At 37.9% G+C, this 14,274-nt stretch overlaps 1 protein-coding gene across 5 annotated transcripts in view; it reads right to left on the bottom strand.

Annotated features, from left to right (window-relative positions):
• NCBP2 (nuclear cap binding protein subunit 2) overlaps window positions 1–14,274 on the bottom strand; it is a 208,717-nt gene that overhangs the window by 160,056 nt on the left and 34,387 nt on the right. For 2 of the 5 annotated variants that reach the window (XR_007627965.1, XR_007627964.1), the window contains 3 exons: window positions 13,983–14,120; window positions 11,259–11,395; window positions 4,688–4,783 (listed from right to left, as the gene is read on the bottom strand). The exons of the other annotated variants lie outside the window; for them this stretch is intronic. The gene's annotated coding sequence lies outside the window, so the exon portion shown is untranslated. Of the gene's footprint in view, window positions 1–4,687; window positions 4,784–11,258; window positions 11,396–13,982; window positions 14,121–14,274 lie in introns of those variants that run through there. 5 annotated transcript variants of the gene reach the window in all.

Below are 14,274 nucleotides of genomic sequence, written 5' to 3'. Positions count from 1 at the left end.
ATCTTCTTTGGACTGTCCAAAACTGGACACATAGCACCAGCTAACTGTCCAGTGCCAGCATTTCACTGAAGCTCCCAGTGTAGAATAAGAGACTGATGTAACAATTTATAATTGTAATTAATTCTTGTCACCCAAATAGAGTTTTTAAAGTAGCAATAGTAATACTGCACTTCAGTACCTATTACTTACATTACATTGCACAACAATGGAAAATACACAATTCAAGCATAGTGAAGAAATTATTGGAGAAAAAATATTGTGAAAGAATTTTAATAAGTTCAGTCAAAAATATTGACAGAGGGATGTGTGTTATAAGAATAAAAATCAGCATTGCAATAAAGTCAAATCTGCATAAAGTCACCCAGGCACTTCAACAATATTTGTACCATTATACATCTTTCTCTTAGTAGCCAAAAATTACTTCTACCCAGTAATGGAGTTTATGCTTTTCGTTTTCAAGTTCATACAACAAGGCTTGGCTAGAACAGAGAAATTCTAAAATTCTTCAAAGCAAGGACCACATTCAGACCAGTCATCATATGGATCACATCCTTTTCCAATCAAAAAAATCAGAAAATATTTTTGCAGCAACTAGATTGCAACACTGCCTTAACTGCTTAATGCAGAACAGCAATATTGAGAAATTGTCAGTGAAAGGGTGGGAGGGGGTATGTGTTTGTGTGTTTTCTGTTGATTTTTGCATGTTTGTTTGGTTTGGGGGCAGGGATTTTGTAGGTAGGGAGTGCATTTATTACAATTATTTTCTCATTTACAATACCCACAGATCTCATGGTCTATTTTTCTTCTCCACTTCAAATACTCTTTATTTAGGTATAAGCCTTTTTGTTTTGTTTCCTAAACATGCCCCCCTGTCTTTGTATTCTCTAATGTTTTTAGAATCTTGTCTTTGACTTAATCACATTATTTCAGTAAACCTGGAAAGGTCTAATCCTAAACCTGTCATTTCAAAAAATTGCTCAAAACTGTAGACACACAACAGCTTGCTCCAAACACCACTGCAGAACTCACCATCAGCATGCAACCCTAAGCCAAGGTAAAAATCCAGCAGTCCTCATTCCCACCAACCAAGTAGACACTTCTGTCAAACAGGTAAGTATTGCAGGCCACTTTCTCTGACCAGCAGAAGAGGTGACCACCTTCTTGTGCTTATGCTACCAACTTCTAGAAGAAGCACGGTTTTCCTGTTCTGCTTTTCCAAGTGAGAGGACAGAGCTGTATAGAGTTGACAGGGAGAGAGCCCCACCAGGGCAGAAAGCTCAAACTTCTCTGTTCTCTTTTATCGCGGGTGGGGTTTGGTCCCGCGACAGACCCAGTGGCACATCTTGTATGGGAGACGGGACACAGACGAGTTGTGACCCACAAAATGGCATTTATTAAAACAAGAAGACAGTTTATATACAGGGGGATACAGAAGGTTGAGGAACAGAGGTGGGTTTCTTGCTAGGGAATCTCGAATCCCGAGAGCCAGTGATAAGTGAACTTGGAGGGATAGGCTGCATAGAATATGTCTGGTCACGCAGGGGGAAGGGAGAGCTTAGGGAAGAATGGAAGGATTGTCCTGGGGGCAGAGACATGGGAATCTGCAGAAGCTGCAAGGCTATGGCCTTGTAGCTGGGTCCCAAGCAGTTCTGCGCAGATGCAGTTACTAGGAGACTTCGATAGAGATCTCTTCTTCTGAGCCTTCCTTGTAGCTCTTTTGCACCTCTCTCCACTCTCTGTAGGCCCCTTCTGGTCCACCCCCGACACTCTTTCATTTCACATGTACCCTGTTTCCCCTGCTTTGTTGTCAACCTCCTCATTATGTCTAATCTTAAAACTAATTGTTATGCAGACAAGGGAGACAACTAAGTATTAGAGAAGTACTGAAACTAAACTTCAGTCTAGCCCTGCTTCTGTTTATACATGTAGTCTTCCATTTGCTAGAACACATTTCCTCTCAGAATGCTATTAAAGAATGAAGAAACATAATCTTTTGACCATATCCCTTTAAAATAGCTACTTAGTTTACTACATCACACTCATCAACCCAGTATCACGTGTATCCACAAAGTTTTAACAAATTTCATTTAAAGTTTCATTGATAAATTATTGAGTACTCCCCAGGTTGCCGAATTTTCCAAGAAATACAGATCTCCATGAAAAAACGTTGCTGTGAAAGACAACTCTGTGCAAAGTTAGATATACAAATAAATCAAACTAAGACATCGCTCCATGTGATTTCCTGAGGGAAAATACCCCATAGGATTTACTGAGCTAGGAATAACATAATAAGAGACAATCTGTGAATTAATGCTCAAATCCAAACATAAGGACTTTATACACTAGAAGAATTACTTTTATCCCCACTAAAACTTTTCAAAAAATGTAAACACTGTTATTTATCAGCTCCCTAGTGAAAAATATTTGAGGCTTGCTTTTAAAAAATTATGAAGCAAAGCAGATGCTGCAGTGCAGAGCACAGTGAAACAGGGAACAGTTGTTCTCTTGCTCTCCAGTGTGCCATGCACATTATTTGCAATCATGCAAGGCCTCCTGAGGCCAAGTGCTGAGCTGGGATGCAGCCCTGCTGCCCTGGGAGTTATGCACGTGCAACTGAGATCAGGATTTGGCCACGTACTTGCTTTCCTGGCCCAACAAGCATAATCCTTGAGATATAAATTCTTTCAGATGCACGGACAAGCCCAGCCACAACGTACCTTCCCTGCTGGCAGGGCTCACATTTGTTGCACAAGGTGCAGCTCACAGGGTACACATTTGCTTTCACCAGGACATGAATTAAGACTGTCTGCTCATTAGCTGCCAGGGGTAGGATAGGGAGCTTATTGTAATTCTGTCACATTAAAGCCCACTAAACCATCAGCTTACCCCAGGAAACAGCACCATCCTCTTGCTGTCAGGTACCCAGTGGCCAGCAAGGCTTTACATTGGTCCTGCAAGCTGGCATGAGCTCCCAGCTGAAGGGGAGTCTCTCACTCTCACAGCATGAAGAGATTGTTTTCCTTCCAGCACAGGGCTCACAGAGACCCCAGCCCAAAACAGGAGTGCCCTGTCACAGGAGAGGGGCTCTGGATGCTGCCCTTCCCACCCAGCTCCTGACAGAGCCCTGCACCAGGGCACACATGGTCTGCAATCCAGCTCCTTGGGGAGCCACCCCAATCTCCTGAGGGCACTTCTGTGCCTGAACAAGCATGATGATCAGCACCTGGGACCTCCCTACCCTGCCCTGGCTCAGCACCCCATTTCAGCCTACCCTGGGCTGTCCATCCTAGCCCCAGGAACACTGATGGACAGTGTGCTCCAGTCCTGTCTCAGCCCAGCTTATCCCCAGCCTGGCTCCATCTGCACAGCCCTGCCTGCCTGTCCTATGCTGTGTGCCATGCTGGTGCCCCTCACCAGGCCCAAACCCAAAAGAAGGAGAACTGATAGGTTTGAGACTACTCTGGCAGGGTCTCTGGGGCCAAGAGCCAGCTGTAGCAGAGACTGGGATGGTAAAGTTTTCCACACAAGCTTGCCCAACACTAGCATTGCATCCTCCATAAATCACACTTCAGAATTCATAGTGAGTCAGCACTTTGGTTAGGATTGTCAAGATCATTTCAGTCTTGTTTTAACATTGAGCTGCTTTTTAGGACTCAGTCTCACCTGGGGACAAGACTGAGTTTTGTTGAAGATTTAAGGTGATGAAGATTTAAGGTGATGAGGACTTCAGGTGATAAAGATTTAAGATAAACCAAAAGTTTTTCACAAACTTTGGCAGTCCATCTGACAAGCACTAAAAAACCAGGTAGGGAAGAAATGTGCAGCACAGACAGGTTTGGCCCAGGGATAAAACCCCTTAGAGGAGGAAGGTCAAATGATGTATTGGCAGCTGAACTTGCAGTTATACTCATTCACCATTTTCTTCTTGATTCATTAGGTGAGAAACCAGACTTAATTTCCATGTTTCAAAGTTCAGCCAATTTTATGCATTCATAAACAGCTTTTTCCAAATGTTACCATTTCTTTTCTTTTCAACACCTATGAGGAAAAATTTTGGCATCTGTAAAACTGGAAAATTTTAAGAGCAGGTAGTTTGGACACCTATCAGGAATGACACAGATTATACGGCTTGGGGACAAAGTAATGGACTAGCTAACTTGTCAGGAACTTTCTATGGGTTTAAAGACTCCTTCTAAGGCAGAGGATGAACTGATGGAATAATTCACTTTTTCGACATTAGCTTCCTCAGTTTTTGCTGCAATTCAAAACAGCAGACAAAGCCCCTGCCGTTCACTACAAACAGCATTGGCCTTGTGCTAAGGTTGCAGTTCATGATACTGACAACATTAATTTATAGCAGACAAATACAGTCTGTGATAAGCTTGAAAAAATTAGAAAAGGCCTTGGCAAAGCTTCAGTACAAATTCAGCACAATGTTTTTTGCTTCTTGTCCCTTGGGACAGTATTCCTCTAATAGGTGTTCTTTCACATCAAATCATTTCAGATTGATGCTGTTGAACTATCTTTGACTCTTTCAGAACTTGCTGTCTCTCCCATCAAACAGCTTGCGAATGCTGGTATCGGGATATACAGTTCAAAGATGACAAGAAAGCCTCTGCTTTATGCTGTTATTTGTACATTTATGTACATTCATGTAGAGGCATGAGTCACGGTGACTTATACTTACCATGAACCATTTGTATTGTGAACACACGTGTTTTACAAGGTTCATCATTTTCCCTGCAGAGCTTGTAAAACCTTTGGAAATCTTGATACTAGGGACCTGAAAAAAGCATAAAAATTCTTCAAACCTTGCAGATTTGCAAGGAAACACGGTTTTATATTAGAAAACATATGAGTTATTTGACCCTTCATGTAAAATACAATTCCCTTCTCTCCTCCAGCCTTAAAAAATTGGTCTATCTGGCAAACAAATGAGAAGTTACTCCCTTCAGGATCCATAAAAGAGTTAAAAACAACAATCTGAGAGAATTTACATCTGAATATTAGAACAAGACTTCAGAGGTTTAAAGATTAAAAAAGTGAGTAAAAGGTATCAAGGTTTCACTTCTGTTACTTAGAGAACTCCAATTTTTCTTTTTAAACAACCAAATTTTTCTCTCTTGTCAGAAATGGGCTACTTTATAATAAAATGATTACATTTTTTCCCCGAAAGGTCATAACCCTTAAACAACTATTTTTTTATTATGTGATTTGTTACAAATGGAAAAAAAATATTAAGTACCTGAAATAGTATTAATGCAACTTTAAAAAAAAAAAAAAATCAACTTGTAACAATACATAGCCCCCAGCAATGATCTGCAAAGAGCCCCATGCTCTTGCATCCTTGTGACTGGATCGGAGTATGGCCTCAGTCAGCACTTCTCAAAAGGGGGTCCTTAGGAAGCAGACACTTTTTTTGTGTTAAAAGAAATAACATACATTTAAACTCATTTTCCAAGCAAGTCATTGGAAAATTACCACTTCTGTAATGCTAGAAAATTATAAAGGGAATGAAGGTCAGCACAATTTCTGAGTGGACATAAACAGACTACACAAGGCAATCCTCTAGCCATGTGGCCCAGACACAAGCTTAAGAACTCCTGGTACAAGCCATTTTTTTGCAGATTCTTGGGGGGTTTTAAAGACTTTCTGTTTGTCAGGTTGCTTACATATGCTTCCATATATAAACTTCCATTCTTGCAGTCTCATAGCCTTCTGCCTGACTGCAGTTCCTCAGGACAGAGTGAATTACAAAAGAAAAATGGTATAAATCAAAATTCCTTGTAGATTACACTGTGTGTGTGTGTGGGGGGGGGGAATAGAGAGAAACACAATGCTCTTAATGCGTAACTCAATTATAGAAAAATAACTTCAGTGAGAAAATTACTACTTTCATAATTACTCTTCTCAATAATTGTTTTTTGAAATCCCATGGAAAGGTCTCAGAGTGCATTTGAAACTTTGAAGCAGTGAAGTAGATCAAAGTACATCTGTGTTTTTCTGTCTTACTAAGGAAGCTGTATGGTATTTGACAGCTACAGGCAATGTAAATTTTGTGGAACTTGTAGGATCAAAACAACAATAAACATAAAGAAGTATATGTCTTGATAGATTTAAATACAAAATATGAATTTTATGTTGCCAGTTCAATGCTTTGTGGTGTTTTTCTCTCCTCAGGATAAGTGTGCCATGTTTTAGACAAGAAACAAAAAAAAGAAAAACGGTATGTCTTTTAGTAATGAAAAGTGTAGCTTTCTTGTATTTTAATCAAACTGTATTTGGGGGAGATAAAAAAGTTAAAACAAAGTCTGAATTGAAGAGATAGGAGGAAGAGATAGGACATGATTAAATGGATTAGATCACCTCTGGAACACAGACTTTCATCAGAAGCGTGTGTATTGCTATGAACAGTATCACCAAATCTTCAATACAGAAATATTTTTATGGGTAGGAATAAATCAAGAGTCAGGATTAAAAAATGACAGTATCTTCTTTAACAGAGAGAACAACTGCAGAGAGATTAAGAACACCTTTTCTCTGTCATTCAGTGCTTTGACCAATGGGTCCACCAGGATATCTGTTTCTTATATGGTCTGACTACTTTTGCTAGAGCTGTGGCTGGAAAGAAAGGGACCTCTTAGAGTCACTGGCCCAGCCTTTGCAATGAAAAACTCATAGAGGAGCAAAATACCGAGGAAGATGTTTTGCCTGGAAGCTCAAGTTCATCCTCCGAAGCAACAACTATCCTTGGCTTTGTCAATTTTCCAACAACAGCTGCTAGTTATCTGTCATATGAATATGCTTTCAATATACTGTGCAGCTGGACCAACTTGAAACCAATTTGAAAAACATGTTTATAGAGAAAGGCAAAGGAAATGACCTGTAACATTGTAGACACAATATGTTCCACATGAGAGCTCCATCAGTTGAGTTTTTACCAACTCAGTTATTTTATTATCATTCAAGGTCCCCAGTTTTCATTGTGCTGCTCTTTGTTAGTAGGTCTAGGAAGCCTCTGACTTTCAATCTGTTCCCAATATTTTCTGTGGTTCTTTGGTCCCAGAGGAAAAGCAGCAGTAAAACAGCCATTTAAGTGAATGGCTCCACCACACATTCCTGTGCAACTACAGAGGAGTGTAATGACTAAACCAGGATTTGCTTGCCTTTAGATGTGTGAGAAGAATGAGCAAGGAGGTATTTCCTTTCTTTTGTGGCTATGAAGAGACAAGAATGAGCGTCAAAGGAGAGGTGATAAGAAATCGTTCCAAATAAATGGTTTTTCTTCCAAGCAAATTCCCTGTAAAATGTGATGAGTCTTCCTTGAACAAAGTAATCCAGCTGCCATCCACCCATCACTCATATCAGAATGTAAAGAAATATGACAGATAGATTACAATTCTAAATATTTTGCATGTTAGGGTCCCATCTTAGAATATAATGAAGGAGAAAGTTGATGAAGAGAGCACTATCTCATCTTTCATTCTGTATAAATTCTTAATTCAATCCAGAATTATTTGCAATAGGCCAAACTAATCATCTTTGTTTCATGACAAAATCTCTTAGTTCAGGTTCCAGAAGCTTGTTATTCAGTGAGGGGGAGGTATTGAACATCATGACCTATTCTTATTTCCCTGATGGAATAACAATTACCAGTTTCTTCAAACATGAGAGAAGTTCCAGCAATTGACTTAATTCAGAAAATACAAAAGTAGCATAAAGGAAGCAAAACATTTAATTAAAAATTGTGTATTAATCAGAAACAAGTAAAATCCCCAACTTCTGTTGTAAGCCTTCCAGTGAGAAAACAAAGTCAAATGTCTGACATACAACATACTGCAACATCCCGAACAAACCAAGTGTCAGCTTTGCTTAGGTAGGAAAATCTTTGGCAGCAAACCAAGAGGAAAAAATTCCCCAGCCCTTCTGCAAGCAGTCTGCTGCATAGTAGTAAAAACCAGCTAAGCACAACAGGGAAGGAACATCATCTTTCACTATGAAATGTCTCAAGGTAGGAGTATTATGGGGTTTTATAGGGGGAAAATAGCATATATATATATATATATTCCATATTTTTACATATTTGAATTATTTTTTTAATCTGACCAGGTTTCTGGACCAGATCTCCTGATGACATTTGCATCAAACGAGCAGCTGAGCTGCTCCAGGGCTGGAGTCCTTAGTCACAGAACATCACTGGTGTGACATACTGGCTGCAGAATACAGCACTGGGCCTTGGGATACCTTTTCCGCCTTTTCTATGAGACACTACAGCAATATTTCCACATCAAAATATATACCTTTTTTTTAAAGAAAATATTTTAAATAATTCACAGAAATTGAAAGGATTTCAGGTAGCTGTGATGTTTCAGGAGGCAGTGGATCAAAGTGTGGTCTCCCTCTCTCTCTCTACTACTTCTTTCCTACCTAGCAGATCAGATTTAGGGTTGGTAGCTGAGAAATGCAGAGAAATGTAAGTAAGAAGCAGAGATAAATTAGTAGCAAAAAGCCTTTGTCTAAAACTGGACCTGCATGTTCCCAGGATTTTTGTATTACAACCCAGACTTACAAACTGTTTCCAATTAAGCATGTAAAAAGAGTACTTTTTTTTTGATCATGTTTTACCAAGCAAAAAAAGCAAAACTATTTAATTTAAATATCCAGATTTGCCTGGCTGTAATATGGAAGAATCTGGACACTGAATTTAAAGCAGGTATCTTATCTGCGATGCCTAAACATTTCCATGTGTACAGACAAAAATATTTCCCAAGAACGATGTTGTTTATGTTCTGCAGCTTGCTTGTTTTTCCTTCATTGAAGTCTTTTGCATACAAGTTTAACAGAGATTTTTCCAATGGAATTAATTTTCAGATTAATTTATGAAAGTGAGATTTGACTATGGCTACAAGATGAAATTGTTTGCACTCTGTATGTTTTCCTTTGTTTCAGGAAGCCTACTGTTTACTGGAGAACAGCAAATTAATAATTTCTAGAAAAGTCCAATTTCATCTTTTGTAGTTGAACTCCTATCATAAAAGGAACTTATCACCTGGGCAAAAATCCCTACCTCAGTCAGATTTGGCTCCTCACACCTCAGTAGCATGAATTTGATTTGTTGTTAATATTTTCCCTGTGATGTCTCACAAATAGCTAATATACTTGCTTAAATCAGACAGGTTCCCTGCTCAGTCTGAGCTTTGTTTACTTACACGTTCATAGAGGAACAAAGAGTGCCAAGATTAATTCATTCAGCTTAATTTGCTACCTCATACTCTTGTAATGAGCGAGCTCTCACAACAGTTTTTGCAATTAGCATGTTTTAATAAGGTTGTCCAAGTATAGATTATTAGCTCAATTAATTGCTTTGGGAAGGGTTTTATGAATACTTCTAATCAATTAAGAACCCTGAGTCATTTGAAAAGGAATATATTGTTACATGAACAAACTGAAGTGCAGAATCTATTCGAATTTTTTTTGTTTGGTATTTTTTTACGTGCTTCTTTTGGTTTGTTGTGTTGTGTTGTTTGTTTGTTTGTTTCATTTTTGCAATATGAAATATGACATCTAATTCCAAACTCCTTTAGAAAATAAGAAAAGAACTAATTTTAATGATCTTTTAGTGTATATGTTTTGTTACAGAAGAAGCCAGAGAAATAGCCAAAGTTTTATTTGGTTACAGGGGAGCTTATCCATCTTCTACAGCTTATGAATTTGGGGTACTTAGATGTAAACTTTATTAGAGAAACTTTATTAGTTTCTAAATGGTCTTGGTTTTCTGAAATGGTAGGACTCCCTGACCTTTGTCCAGGTGTAACTGCTGTTGATACAACCTATCTCTCAGCAAAGGGCATTGGATTTTAAAATCGTTCAGAGTTGAAGGCAACTATCCAAGCCCTAAGCTCAGAGTTCATCAAGTCTGCAGATGAAAAACAAGCCATACAGGGCAAGAATGTTCATGATTTATATCACCCATGAAGGCCATCACATATAAAAAGCCAAACAGAACAGTAAATTATCCAGCAATCTTTAAAATGAATTTCAGTTTGGCCTAAGGGTGGAATCAAGCTGCTCAATCCACTCTCTTCCTTGAACCTTCCTTGTTGATGTTTTTTTTAAAGTGTCTTGGACTCTCCCATAATCTGTCATCTGTCTTCACTCCCACTGGTGGTGATCCTGCTGTGCTCTGTTAACACCAATATAGCATCACTATCTGGATCATATTTAGTGGGATGAAATGGAGATTCATCTGTCAATCTAAATCCTTCTGTTAAAACTGGAAGTGGATGAGAGCACACTGACAGCCTGATTTACCTTCAGCCCCTGCAGAGCCCAGAATGGAAACTAGGGGAATACTGAGAAAGACAACATGCTAACCATCCAAATTAGAAACCCTGAAGAGGCCTCAGCAGTGGGCAGATACTCCTGTATCTTGTTACAGAATAATTCTAGCACCATCTCACCAGCATCTGGTTCTGGCATTGTTGGAGATATTATATAAGTGTTAACGATGTGTTGATCCACACCAGAAGAGAAACTCCTAGACCCATCAGACAGATACTGCACAAATATGTGAGTTGAAAGTTTCAACTGGCTTCTATTAATCAGAGCACTGAGTGTCCAGTTACTTATGTACTTTTTTAGATTATGACTTTTTTTGCTGTAGTCATAATCTCCCACATGCTGATCTCAGCACCTTAAAAATTGTAAGGGAAAGGACCTTATGCTTTTGTGTATCTTTGAGCTGTGGCTGAGTCCTGCCATGACTCTGCCAACCTTACAGAGGCCATGGAATAGGCCTGAGTATGAGAACCAGCCAGTCTTGTACATGATAGAAAGCTCAGCCTAAGGAAAAGCTAATTAAGCAGAAGATTTCCATAACCAGTGGGTGTGAGGTCAGTCCTTCTCACTGTTTCATTAAATATCTTTTGTCTGTTTGGCACTAAACAGATTCTTGATTCTTGGTTTCTGGGAATTCTGGAACTGCAAATACTTTTTCCCCCTCTTCTATATTAGTATATTTCACACTTTTTTCAAACAAATAAGAATTTGAATGTATATGATATATTCAGCTTCTAGCTACGGTAATAAAATACTTTTGAAATCCTAAATAAGATTGTATAATGAAGCTGCAATACTACAGTCTTAATCTGACTACTATAGGTCAATGGTAAAAATATGGTATCTATGTCACAGGAGATACATTGGCAAGAACCCACTGGCTCTACAAAAGAACAGTTACAGCTTTTGCTGTTTCTCACCTGATGAGTCAATAGCAGTGGTACAAACACATCCCAAAGTCATGAGAGCTGCCTTTTTTTCTGCTCCATATCCTAGATCTCATTACTTCCATTTTTTTCTCTCCTTATCTGTTACCTGCTTACATGTTAAGTAGCATCTGCAAGTGTGAAAAAATAATAAAAAAAAGAAGATACCCACACACAGTTACCAAAACAGTAGGATATGAGCATGTCCCAGGGCCCTACAGTTGAAAAAGCCTTTGATGAATTAAAAGACGCAATATTAATAATATATAAATCAAGAGAAAGTACCAAGAAAGCTTGGAGCACATGCTGGATAGCAGATTCTGCTTGTCCTGGCCTCTTCAAAGTACTCTCAAAGTTCTTCAGAATATATTCAATAGTATTAGTCTTCAAAACTAAGGTTAGCGTATATTACCTTAAGAAATAAATGATCATAAGAGGATCCCCATATATCAAACACATGTGCCTGGACTGCAGTCCATGTTAGGATTTAGGCATTGTTGATCTTTTGGAACATAATATATATCAAATAATATTAAGAATATAAATTTGTCAATCAGGGATTATAAGAACTGACAATATTCTGTGACTGCAAGATTGTGGACTTTTTAAAATGTAGATCAACAAACTATATGATTCAGGAAATCTGCATCTACTGAAACTCCTAGAAAGACATTATTTATCCTTGGACTTTTGGACTCAGTTTGATAACAAATGGGATGAAAGACTTCTTAGGATAAAGGATGCTTCTGAAATGCTAACACTGATGTACATTTTTTCCTTTTATCACTCTCTGGTTAGCCTTCATAAGCTTTTCAAAGTGGAGTACCAGAGTATTTCCATTCCAAAAATTGAAATAAGAAATTACTACAGAAGTGAATTTCAGCTGGAATATAGCCAATTATTAATAGGGAATGCTCTTTGTCAGTGACAACATCATAGGAGACTGTATTTTTAATCATCTAAAAAGCAAACTGCAAAAAAATTGCCATAGCTGACACTGGGTTTTTGTTTTGCTTACCCTAAGACAAAATACGTCCTAAAGGAAATTACCACACATTCTCCTTTTGGGACTCAGCTGCTTTTGTTACTTTCTTGATTAAACAAAAATTGATTTTTCCTTCTGAACCTTTTCAAAGATATAGGTAATCCAAGGTCTGCTCTCTGTGATAAGGCCAAGATTTACTCAGCCATGGCCAACTGATGTGCTGTTGGCTTGTAATCAGATGCTAAAAAGAACAGATGGCTTACGCAAATTTAATTTGCTATTTTATTTATCCTTATGCTGCCCCTTTATCATACAAGTATTAAACATTTATATTATACAAAGACAAGACAATTTAGACCTAGTTTACGAACTAATCTGACAAGTCACCATCGATCCTGAGATGCAAAATAAATCACTTAAGTAGGATTCCAGATCATTGTTTTTTTCTGACCTAGTCCGGGATGGAAACAGCAAAGACCATCATTACAAATTCTAGTATTCAGTAATGCTTGCCAGCTCAGTAGTTGATGCTGCATCAGTGATTGTGGAGAAAAATAAACAAACATAAAACAAACAAACAAAACAACAATCATCTCCAACTACACGAAAAGCAAATAATTTCTTAAAAGTAAACTCAAGCACTGAGATCTGGCAATCTTCTATTTCCAAAATGCTTCTCAACAGGGAATGACATCTGCAATTTGTTTGATTACTTCTTGTGATCCTTTATTCATTGCAAGATCTGGGCTTGATCATCTCCACATTATGGTCTTAGCACTCGTCTTCAAGGGATCAGACCACTTCATCTGGTAATGCAGATCTCCTCATCATTAAATTGAAACTTCTGAAGATTTTGCAGTATTGTTTTGGCACTTGGTCAGAATAGCTCCTGATGTCATCCTTCTTAGGAGACTTGACTCTAAGTCAGATTATTGCTGGGCAAGAGTCTTCAATGCTACAAATCAGGTCATTAATTGCAAACTAAGTTCAAACCACTATGATTTGACAAAGATAGTTCCCTATAAGTAGGCTAAGCATAGTTTTCGAGTCTCCTTATAAGAAAATGTTCATCATCAGTCATACTGTTCAGCATGAACTGCTGCCTTTTTGATACATTGATTTAAAAATATATTTCTAGCTATTCTGTATCTAAGGCTGCTTCACTGAGTTGATTCTAGAGAACCTCATAAATAATTAGGTACAGAGTCTGATGCCACATTAATTCTTAAAGTGTTCATTGACAATTCAAATTTCTGCACTTTGAAACTGTAACTACATTTTTTTAATCTGAAATGAATATATATTAATTTCTAATAAATTTCCACATATTATCTGATAAGCATATTAGTAGAAATTATCTGTGTCTGAACCACTTTAATTTGTCTGGTCACTTAGGCATAACTGAAGACAGAACTGAGCTCATAAATTCCATTCTTTATTTATTTATACACTGATTCATTTAGAGGCTCCCTGTCGAAAACATCACTCACATCAAGATGCAGCATCAACAGACAATCAATGTTACATTTAATGCCAAGTAATTAATGAAATTATTGAAATTAATTAATGAAAACTAAATAGATGCAAGTGCAGTGATGCAAACACTCTATTGTTTCTCAGTGTAGGTAAAAAACATTGTAGGTAAAACTAAAAATGCTTTTTTATGACTTACCTTTCATTTGATATTCTTAGCCTACATGTAATGCCCACAGGATTGCTTAACTTATACCTACCTCTGATCCACACGTGATTAAATTAGAGAATGTGCAGAAGTTTGTTTCCTCTTCCTTTGTCAAAGTCAGCCCATATAATTCAGGAAGAGGGACATTGTCATTAAGACCAGACATGCTCCAACAGCACCTGATGAACATCTACCATTACATAAAGTAACAAAAAAAATTATAAAGGTTTTAATTCAGCAACAAAAGTATTCTAAAAAATTAGACAAATCTCACATAAACCAGAAAATAAGAACGTAAATTAAATTCACTTTCTCGTATCAAGAGTTTATCCAGTTCAAATTGC

This window comes from Myiozetetes cayanensis, unplaced genomic scaffold, assembly GCF_022539395.1.
Source record: "Myiozetetes cayanensis isolate MyiCay16 unplaced genomic scaffold, myiCay2020 scf13, whole genome shotgun sequence".
Taxonomy (NCBI): domain Eukaryota; kingdom Metazoa; phylum Chordata; class Aves; order Passeriformes; family Tyrannidae; genus Myiozetetes; species Myiozetetes cayanensis.
This window is presented reverse-complemented; position numbering and strand designations above follow the sequence as displayed.